Consider the following 10,271-nt stretch of genomic DNA (forward strand, 5'->3'; position numbering starts at 1 on the left):
TAATAATAATAATAATAATAATAATAATAATAATAATAATAATAATAATAGTTGTGACTTTGTTTTAAACTTATTGCAAGATACCTTAGGACCTTGTTAAGAGAAAACTGGGATATAAGTAAGTAGATATAGTTTGGTTATGGGGGGGGTATATGTTTTGTTTTGTTTTTAAGAATTATAAACCCCACCAAAAAAAAGTTATGGAAATGGAATAAAAATGTTAATGAAAGTGTGATTTAAAAAAAAATGCTGACAAGAGGAGAAGAAAACACTAAGAACACACATGGTCTACAGACTCACCATGTCTCAAGTGTCTGAGAGTAAGGGATAGGACTTCCCAAGTGGATGTTTTCAGTGCTGGCTTCAGTCAGGTCCATGTCAGGAGCATATAAATGTTTCCCTTGCTCTACATTGGCATTTAGTTTTATATGCTTTATTTTGGTTTGTTTTTATTGTCACAACTTTGTGTGATTTGGTATGAGGATAGATTCGGTTGGAATACTCAGGACTGGGTGCTCCTTATAGTAGCTTGGGGTTGAGCCATACCCAGCTCAAGGGCTGTGGGTCTTGTCTCATTCCCAGGTGATGTGGGAACTACATTGTGACTGGTATTCCTATGGGTCATATATCTGTCAATCCAAGGTTCAACTTCAAGCTGGTAGGCTAGGGGGTTGGGGTGAGGTTCATATGGGGTGGCAGCAGGTTACTCACTACTGGTATGGATAGGGTTGCCATAATTCTCTACTATAAACTGGGACAAAATATAGGACAAAATTTAGACCAAAATATAGGACAATTATAGGATAAAATTTAGCCCAAAATGTAGGATATTTAAGAAAAACGGAGGACCTTAAATGTCCTACATTTTGGCTAAATTTTATCCTACATTGTCCAGCTTATAGTAGAGAATTATGGTAACCCTAGGTATAGTTCACCCCATGTTGTGTCAAGCCTTAGCAACTGCAGCCAATAACATTTTAACCTGCTACCACTCCATATTTATTCCCACAATGTGTTGTCTGTGTCCAACTCTCACCAACAGGACTGCAATACAGATAACTATATAATTTAAGCCCCAAAACAAAATGAAACAAATATCAGATGGAGTCCAAAATATCAAGAAAAGTGCTTTAAAAACTGGAATAATAACAGTAGCTATGTATTAGTGAGAAGGGCCTGAAGCTATACAGTGGACCCTTGGAATCAGCTGGGGTTTGGTTGCAGGACCCCACCACCACCATAGATACCAAAATCTGTGGTTGCACAAGTCCCATTAAATGGCATAATGACATAATAAAATTATACTCCTTATATAAAATGGCAAAATCAAGGTTTGCTTTTTGGAATTATTATTTTCAAGCTATGGATTATTGAATCAATGGAAACAGAACTGGTGGATGCAGAATCTGTGAATATGACGGTCTGACTGTAATTGTAACTGGTTACTTTTTAAAGCAACTTACCAAGCACTGATTATGTTCTTATTTTTCTCACCAGGCCCCCAAAATTTATACACAACTAATAATTACACCTGCAAAAGGCACCAAATAACTGAAGTGAGGGACATGTCTCTCTGTTAGATGTAGAAATGCTGTACAGCAGCCCAAACAAGGATGGGTTTTCCTGGGAAACAGGGCAAAGCCAGTGTGCCATTACTTCTGCTGATACAACTGAAGCTAAATCAAGAGTTTTTGACTGGTTTAGGGGAAGAACTTGAGAGTTTTATGTCATGTAAAAGATCAGTTATACTCAAATGCAACATCAGCAACCAATACTGAGCAAATGTTACAATGAATAAACAAAAACAACAACATGAAAAGATCAGCATGATGCCACACCACCTTTGACCATAACTCCTTCATTTTGCCCAGCAACCTGTTTCATTACTGAAAGACATCCTTTCAAATACCTGTTGAAATGGGCCCATAAAAATCATATTAAAGGATTAGGCATCAAGCGCTGGTGTGTTGATGTGCATACAAAATTCTTCACTCAGGAGATGGTTGACCTTACATTCCTAAGAGGATCTTTTGCCCTATAATAAAGTGTTCAACTGTCAGCAATAATTCTGAGAGTCATGTGTCTCTTGACCAAAGAAACAATTTGAAGGGAATGTCTCTGGATGAAGGATTTGTGCAAGGGAAGTACATACTGTGCAAGGGAAGTCTGTGAAGAAAGCAGGAGTGTTTCATAGCTTACACTTTATCACTGCCTAAGCTGCCACGGAAATTGTGAAACAAAATTTAATCAGGTTAATATGAACTATACGAATGTATGCATACTCTAATGTGATTACTATGGTCAACATCCTACAATTGTCAAGTGTAGCATAACAATTGCACATGCAGAATTCTGCTATGGCTCCCCCTTCACACACACACCAGAACTACAATTTCATTGCAATAGCCCCACTTTGCACAGCCATTCTGTTGCTGGTGGAGAATAGATGTGAGTGGAAACAAGTCTAGTTATGTCCCCATAGCCAAACACAGACTGAGGACAACTTCTGCCAAGATCTGCTGGAATCCTCCAGAGGCTTCAGCAGATTATGTCATCTGCTGATCTCCACCATGACCCCAACTCTCCACCAACAACAGAAGGACTGTTGGAAGGGGGCTATCACAGAGAAAAAGGGAGTCCCAAGGAGGCTTAGCACAAGGCAGAGGGAGGGAGGTACCCTCTACATCAATCGGGGTCAGGGGAAATTCATACACAAATGTAAAGTGGACATGATTATGTATGTCAATACCAGGATGTCCACTGAGGTATGTATAATGTGACAAGTATGATATTTTTTATATTTGTTACACAAGAAATGAAAAACCAAGGGATGAGTGTGAATGATATTAAACATGCTTTATATGCAAAAGGTTCCATGTGCAGTACCTGGTATCTCCAGGTATGCCTGAGAAGGCTCCTGGCTGAGAGTTGCTACCAGTCACCATAGGCAACCCTAAAACTAGATGGACCCATGGGCTGATCCTTATAACTGTGTAAGGCAGTGTCCTGTGTTCCCAACCAAAATGAGATCAGGTTTCTGAAAAAGAAAGCATTATGGAAGTGTTTACTTAACAAAGGCAAAGAAGAAGTTATAAGTATGTCATTGTTGAAAGGACTAGAATCAACCATAACTCACAATCTGAATCACCACTAGGATCCACTGGAAGGAAAATGTGAAGTGACATCTCAATCACGCTGGCAGCCCTGTTATCTCAGGAGGGACATGAAGAAAAAGAGGGGGGAACTACAGGTGCCAAATGGGTATGTCCACTGGTTTTGTTTGTTTGTTTTAGTAGAATCAGTAAGGCTGCATCCACGTTGCAGAAATAATGCAGTTTGACACCACTTTAACTGCCATGGGTCAATGCTATGGAATTCTGGGAACTGTAGTTTTGTGAGCTATTTAGCCTTCTCTGTCACAGAGCTCTGGTACCACAACAAGCTGCAAATCCAGAATTCCATAGCACTGAGCCATGGACGTTAAAAATGTCAAAGTGCATTCTTTCTGCAATGCGGATGCAGCCCAAGTCCAGTAAATACAGAAGGAGCACACATTTTAACAGTGCACATTTATCAGGCCAAGTTGTTTGTTGCAATGAAAATAAAGCAGTAAACCAGATTATCAAAGCTCAGAAAACTGCCGCTGCACTGACTGGCAAGTTTAAATGCACAAATTCCATTACAAAACTAAGGGCTGGTTGAAAAAGGTGTGTTGTGTGCTGCACCAGGTCACAGCTAAAGAGGTAAACAACAGTGTTCTAGAAAATCTTGCAATTAATTGTAAATAAGCTACTGAAATTAATGTTATAAAACACTCCTTTTGCTCCTAAATTCACTCTATCCACATAACAATCTTCTTTGTTGTTTGTAAAGCCTTACTGTTCTTTGAAACAATTCATATTTAAGCTTGAGGGAGCACTATCAAGCCATGTGAGGTAATTTAGTTCCCCAACTTGTCCAGGCTTGCTGAGGTTCAACATGTGTTTATGGACTTTTGTAAAGTAAAAGCATCAAAGGCTTCCTCATGTAAGTCCTCAGGCTGGACTGGCACCATGAAAGAGGTGAGATAAGTGCTAAAAGTCTATCCCTTAATTCAAACAACATCCTTTTCCTTTATTACACCTTACCATCCTCCTGTCCCCATTCACCATTTAGGTTACTTGTCAGGACTATAGCTTGGACTGACAGAGCATGTACATGGGCTTTTAGCTTTTGCTTTATTTGATTTGATTTACAGAAGATTTGATGCTGAAATCTGCAGTTAAAAAGAATCTGATAGAAAATGATGTGAAAGATTTCTGCAAGTCATAATAGACTGCACTACGACAGACCTCAGAAAAGTTATTTATTTGGACTACTCCTACCAGAATCATGTAACCAATAAGGTTGTGTTGGCTGTGGATTCCAGGACTTGTAGTCTAAAACATTAATGTTTCCAAGTTTTGTACTAGGCTTGTTGTACAAATATCTGATATATGGCATCTTTCATGTATCTGTTGTTGTTAACGGCTTTCAAATTTGACCTAAGATGACTTTATGAATGAGAGATTTCCAAGACATCCTGTCAGCAACAGGCCTGTTCAGATCCTGCAAAGTCAGCACTGTGGCTTCCTTGAATGTGTTTATCCACCTGTAATGAGGCCTTCCTCTTTTCCTATTGTCTCCTACTTTATCTAGCAATATTGTCTTTTCTAATGAGTCATGCTGTCTCATGATATGTCCAAAATACAATAGCTTCAATTTGGTTATTTTGTAGAGTTCAGGATTAATTTGCTCTAGTACTCATTTTTTTGGCACTCCATGGTATCCATAGAAATTACCTCTAGCACCATATTTCAAATGAGTTTCTTCCTGTCAGTTTCTTTTACTGTCCAACTTTCACAACTGTACATAGAAATTGGCAATGTGATGGCACAAACTTTTGGTACTCAATCTCATATTTTTACATTTGAGAATCATATCTAATTCCTTCATAGCTTCCTTTCCAAGTTCTAGTCTTCTTCTGATGTCTTGACTACAGTCTCAAATTTAATTTATGAGGAAGCCAAAGTATAGAAAAACTTTGACTATTCCGATGTCTTCATCATCTACTTTAAAGTTATATAAATCATCTTTGGTCATTATTTATATTTTCTTAAAGTTCAGCTGTGATCTTGCTTTTGCACTTTCTTCCTTGGTTTTCCTCAGTAGTCATTCCAAGTTTTTGAGATTTTCTGCTAATATCTGCTTTCCAACAGTACATTCACCATACTACCTTATATACCCAGAATATTCACTGTAATCTACCTGCAAAATGAGAAGAAGAACAGTCAACCCAGCATCGTTGTAAGAACAGAAATAGGTAAAGTTTTTAAAAATCTATTGAAAATTAAAATAATAATAAAAATTGCTATCCTACTTACTCTTGTTATCAATGCATTGGCTATCAATATTAACAACCCAGTAAAGGGCAATTCATAATTACAAATACTTTAACCATTCAAGAACTTTTCTATTTCACTTTTTTTAAATCAAGAAGGATATTCAGGCAATTAAATATACATTAATTTTTAATGAATTTTTACACTGAAATAAGCAGCACTTAGAATGAGATGTAATTTTACCTAGTTATGCCTAGTCTTTATCTTTTGTTTACCTGCTGGTAGAGCCCACAGAACAAAACAAGTTCAGTCTTCTTGAATGGAACGTGGCTCATAACAGTGCATTTGGCATAGGACCAGTGGTTTTGTTACCACAGGAGGTTGTGGTTTTGACAGCTTGTACAGTCATCCTCTGTAGAATGATTCACACAGTAGTTGAAATATTCAGCAGCCAGGTTGTGATTTTCTCTTCAAATGCCTCAAATCCTATTGGCCTGTTTCTAAAGCAGTAATCTTCCACAAAACACAACTTGACAGTTTGCACTTCAGTATACAGTTGAATCAAAATGTCTCCTTTTTCTTGAGGACTACATTACGAATATTCAAGAACAGTTGCAAATCAGATTCCATTTAACTTCTGTTTGTTCAGCTAATGCTGCTTAGAGTATGTATCCTTGAAATCCTTTATTCCTCAGATGTTTCATAACTGCAGTTTGCCACCAATATTTTCCTATGTGTGTGATTAAGATAGACACTGTACATACATAAATGCAAGACCAGCCCAAGACATTTTTCTGTCTGAAAGAAAGGACAAGGGTGAGCCCCTTCTTTCCATGCACAGATGCTATCTACGGCCCTATTTAGATGGGCCTTTGCACCATCCCCGTCACGTGCTAGGGGTTGGCCGAAGATGCACCATCCATACCGGCCTCACCCCTAGCATGTGACGGGGGCATCAAAATGGTGGTGCCTTGTACACATGGGCGCCGTCATTTTGACGCAATGAATGCGTAGCGTCCACACGTCCCATCGTGCTTGCGACGTCACAAGTCCACCATTTGTGCACTCAAGTGTCAAAAGCGCGATGCAAAAAGAACCCACTTTTTGCGGGTTCTTTTTCCGCCACCGGGAAGCCTCGCTGCTTGGCAGCTGAGGCTTCCCACCGGCGGAAATGGAGGTGGTGGCAGACCGCCCTTTTTGGGCGGTCTGTATCCCGCCTACAGCTAATGGGATAGGGTCTGTCATCATACCTAGTGAATACACAGGTAATGGATAGAGTCCTTCACCTATACCTATACAGATAGCCAATTTACAGCATGGAGAGCATTGCTGTGTCATTGAAGGCAATGTAAAGCCAAGGATGACAGGTAAAGCAACTGGCAAGTTTCCAGTGCTATCCTCCAGCAACTGCTATCTGAAGCAGTTGCTTCACTCTGCCAGTCTTGCTCAAACAAACATTGGAACATATGTCAAAAGTGAGGTACAAGACAGCAATGGTAGTACAAGTTAACTGAGATCTGAAGAAAGCATTACAGGATGGAAAATAAAGACAGGAGCTGATAGACATTGTGAGCAGGAGAAATTGGGGTAGCATAAGAAGCAGAGATTTACCCAAACTGCCAAAAATAAACCTCTAAAAACCCAGGCTTGTATTCTGATAACTGCCATCACATATTTTCAAGTTTCCAGCATAGTTCTAAACAGTTTGTACCACTAATAATAATACCAGGAAAGATTCTAGAGCAGATCATTAAACAGAGAATCTGTGAACATTTAGAAGGCAATTCCATAATCACAAAGAGCCAACATGGGTTTTAGAGAAACAAGTCATGCCAGACAAATCTTATCTCTTTCTCTGATAAAATTACCAGCTTGATAGATGAAGGGAATGCTGTGGATATAGCATATCTTGATTTCAGTAAGGCCCTTGACAAAGTTTCCCATGACATTCTTGAAAACAAACTTGTAAAATGTGGGTTAGACAAGGTAACTGTTACATGGATTTGTAATTGGTTGACCGGCCGAACTCAAAGGGTGCTCAACAATGGCTTCTTTTCATCCTGGAAAGTAGTGACCAGTGGGGTCCCACAGGGCTCTGTCCTGGGCCCAGTGCTATTCAACATCTTTATCAATTACTTGGATGACACAATTTATGGACATACTTATCAAATTTGCAGATGACACAAAATTAGGAGGAGTGGCTAATACTCCAGAGGAAAGGATCAAAATTCAAAATGACCTGAATAGACTAGAAAGTTGGGGCACAGCTAACAAAATGAAATTCAACACAGAGAAATGTAAGATACTGCACTTAGGGCAGAAAATGAAATGCATAGATATAGGATGGGGGACACCTGGCTGAACAAGACTACATGTGAAAGGGATGTAAGAGTCCAAGTAGATCACAAGTTGAACATGAGTCAACAGTGTGGCGCGGCAGCTAAAAAGGTCAATGCAATTTTAGGCTACATCGATAAAAGTATAGTTTCTAGATCAAGAGAAGTAATTGTGCCACTGTATTCTGCTCTGGTCAGGCCCCACCTGGAATATTGTGTCTAGTTCTGGGCACCACAATTCAAAAAGGACGTTGAGAAATTGGAGCGTGTCCAAAGAAGGGCGATTAAAATGGTGAAGGGCCTGGAAACCATGTCCTATGAGGAATGACTTAGGGAGCTGGGGATGTTTAGCCTGGAGAAGAGAAGGTTAAGAGGTGACATGATAGCCCTGTTTAAATATTTGAAGGGATGTCATATTGAGGAGGGAGCAAGCTTGTTTTCTGCTGCTCCAGAGACTAGGACCTGGAACAATGGATGTAAGCTACAGGAAAAGAGATTCCACCTCAACATTAGGAGGAACTTCCTGACAGTAAGGGCTGTTCGACAGTGGAACAAACTCCCTTGGAGAGTGATGGAATCTCCCTCCTTGGAGGTCGTTAAGCAGAGGCTGGATGACCATCTGTCAGAGATTCTTTGATTTAGATTTCGTGCATGGCGGGGGGGGTGGACTGGATGGCCCTTGTGGTCTCTTCCAACTCTACGGTTCTATGATTCTATGATTCTAATCCTAATGTCACCTTCAGAACAGGGCTGCAAGAAAACACATTAAGACTAAATTATAAATGTGGCAGCGATAATTAACTGTTATAGCATCCATAGAGGTTTATGCACTTAAGCGCCCCTAGCAGTAAATCAATAAAGTTGTTTGCTTGTTGCATAAGAACAGGCACACATTGTTTGCACAGGGAAATAATCAACATGAATTGCATCCAAGTATAGGACTTATAAAGGCACAAGACAGGATGTGAAAGGAAAGCCCAGGGCAGGGCAGGAGGGGAAAAAGAAAACATCAGCAGCTCTGGAGGTAACGCCAGTATTCTATCTCACCAAATCCCTCAGCAACCTTCACTCACATCTTGAGAAATGATGGAAATCAGGAAATATTACTTTGGGCTGAACACGTCTGGCTTGGCCTGTCAGAAGCACAGAGTAGTACCAGAAAGTTCCTGGAAACTGCACATTGAACTTAGCCACTGGCATGGATCCCAGTCAAACAGAAATGTAAAAGTTCTTTTCCTCCATGGGGCCCTCTGTATGGGGGTATCTCTGTAGACTTATAGGAGGCTGAAGCAGGTTGGAATGTGACCCTACATTAGAAAATCAAGCACTGACAACTATTATGTCCCATTGCCTATCTTGTTTTTTAAAGGCCTTCTCTCTCTTTTCTTATTTTATTCTCTTTTCTTTTCTTGCACAGGTATCTAGCTTTGTTAGAGAATGTGATAGACTCAGTTCTATCAAAGACAAAATTGAACTGCGTGCATAAGATGTTTATCCCTCAGTTTCTTCCCAGGGTTTTGATAAACATTTAAAACTCTCAATCAGCAGCAACATTTGAGAAAAAAATTAAACTAGAGTTAGAAGTGATTGGCTCAGTTGCTAAGCAAAAGGTCTGGATTTTCAAAGCACAGTCAAGGAATTAGCTTGTAAATTCTGACAATGCCTCTACTAGAGAGAAGAGAAACAGCATTTTTCTCACTCAGACTTTACAACATGGTGTTTAAAAAAAAGTCAACAGCACAGTGCATAGCAGGAGTAATGTAATATTATTAGAAAGCCAGAAAGTGCACAGTGAGTGCAGAAAGGAACTGTAGATTTTCCACTTCTGAGTAAGAAATGATCAAAAGGCTGCCTCTTTACAGGTCTGTTATGTTTCTGTCTAAGAAAATCTAATTCTGCACAAGCAAATAAACTGACTCATTATAAAACTAAGGGGTCAGTGTGAATCAGATAAACTTCGTCAGACAGCTGAGGAAACAAACTTGAAGTTAAGTTGCAACACAGGTTATCCAAGAAGGAAGCAGTAAATCCCTGTGGATCTACAACTTCCCTGATGGGAGTAGACATAGGGGAAGGGAAAAGGTTCACAGGATATATTTTAAAAAGTCAGATACTCATACCAAACACACAGTGTATTTCATTTGTTTTTTTTAAATAGTCCAATATCAAAAAGAAAAGCACATTTTACTTATTTTGAAAATGTCACCAATAAAGGGGAAATCTGTATACTTTTTTGTCATTACATTCATTCTCTAAAAGAATTGAATTTTTTAGGCAGTGAGAAAGTGGTGGAAGCAAAATAAAAGTTCAAAATGTTATAGAGCAGAAGCAGAAACTTAAACATTTGAACACTATTTCTTTGGTGTACAGTATATGTATTCCCAAAGCTAGGTTATAACCATGTCCACTTTGTTCCCAAAATTGCCATAATTCCTCTGCTTGTAAGTTTCCCCACATTTACAATTTCCACATTTGTAAGCAACATCATTTCTCAGATGTCAAAGTCAGGTTCAGCAAAAGTGTTAAAGATGGATCACATCTGCATCACACTTAAAAGTACTAAAAACTATGCAAA

The 10,271-nt window shown here is 39.2% G+C and overlaps 1 long non-coding RNA gene across 2 annotated transcripts in view; it reads left to right on the top strand.

The window, feature by feature from the left end:
- The window catches only part of LOC121932250, a 25,217-nt gene that overhangs the window by 911 nt on the left and 14,035 nt on the right, over positions 1–10,271 (top strand). Inside the window, exons 2-3 of one of the 2 annotated variants that reach the window (XR_006104296.1) lie at positions 3,155–3,261; positions 5,238–5,341. This is a non-coding gene — a long non-coding RNA (uncharacterized LOC121932250). The remainder of the gene's footprint in view (positions 1–3,154; positions 3,262–5,237; positions 5,342–10,271) is intronic. The other variant, XR_006104295.1, reaches the window with a different exon arrangement.

Source organism: Sceloporus undulatus, chromosome 5, assembly GCF_019175285.1.
Source record: "Sceloporus undulatus isolate JIND9_A2432 ecotype Alabama chromosome 5, SceUnd_v1.1, whole genome shotgun sequence".
In the NCBI taxonomy this organism is placed as follows: domain Eukaryota; kingdom Metazoa; phylum Chordata; class Lepidosauria; order Squamata; family Phrynosomatidae; genus Sceloporus; species Sceloporus undulatus.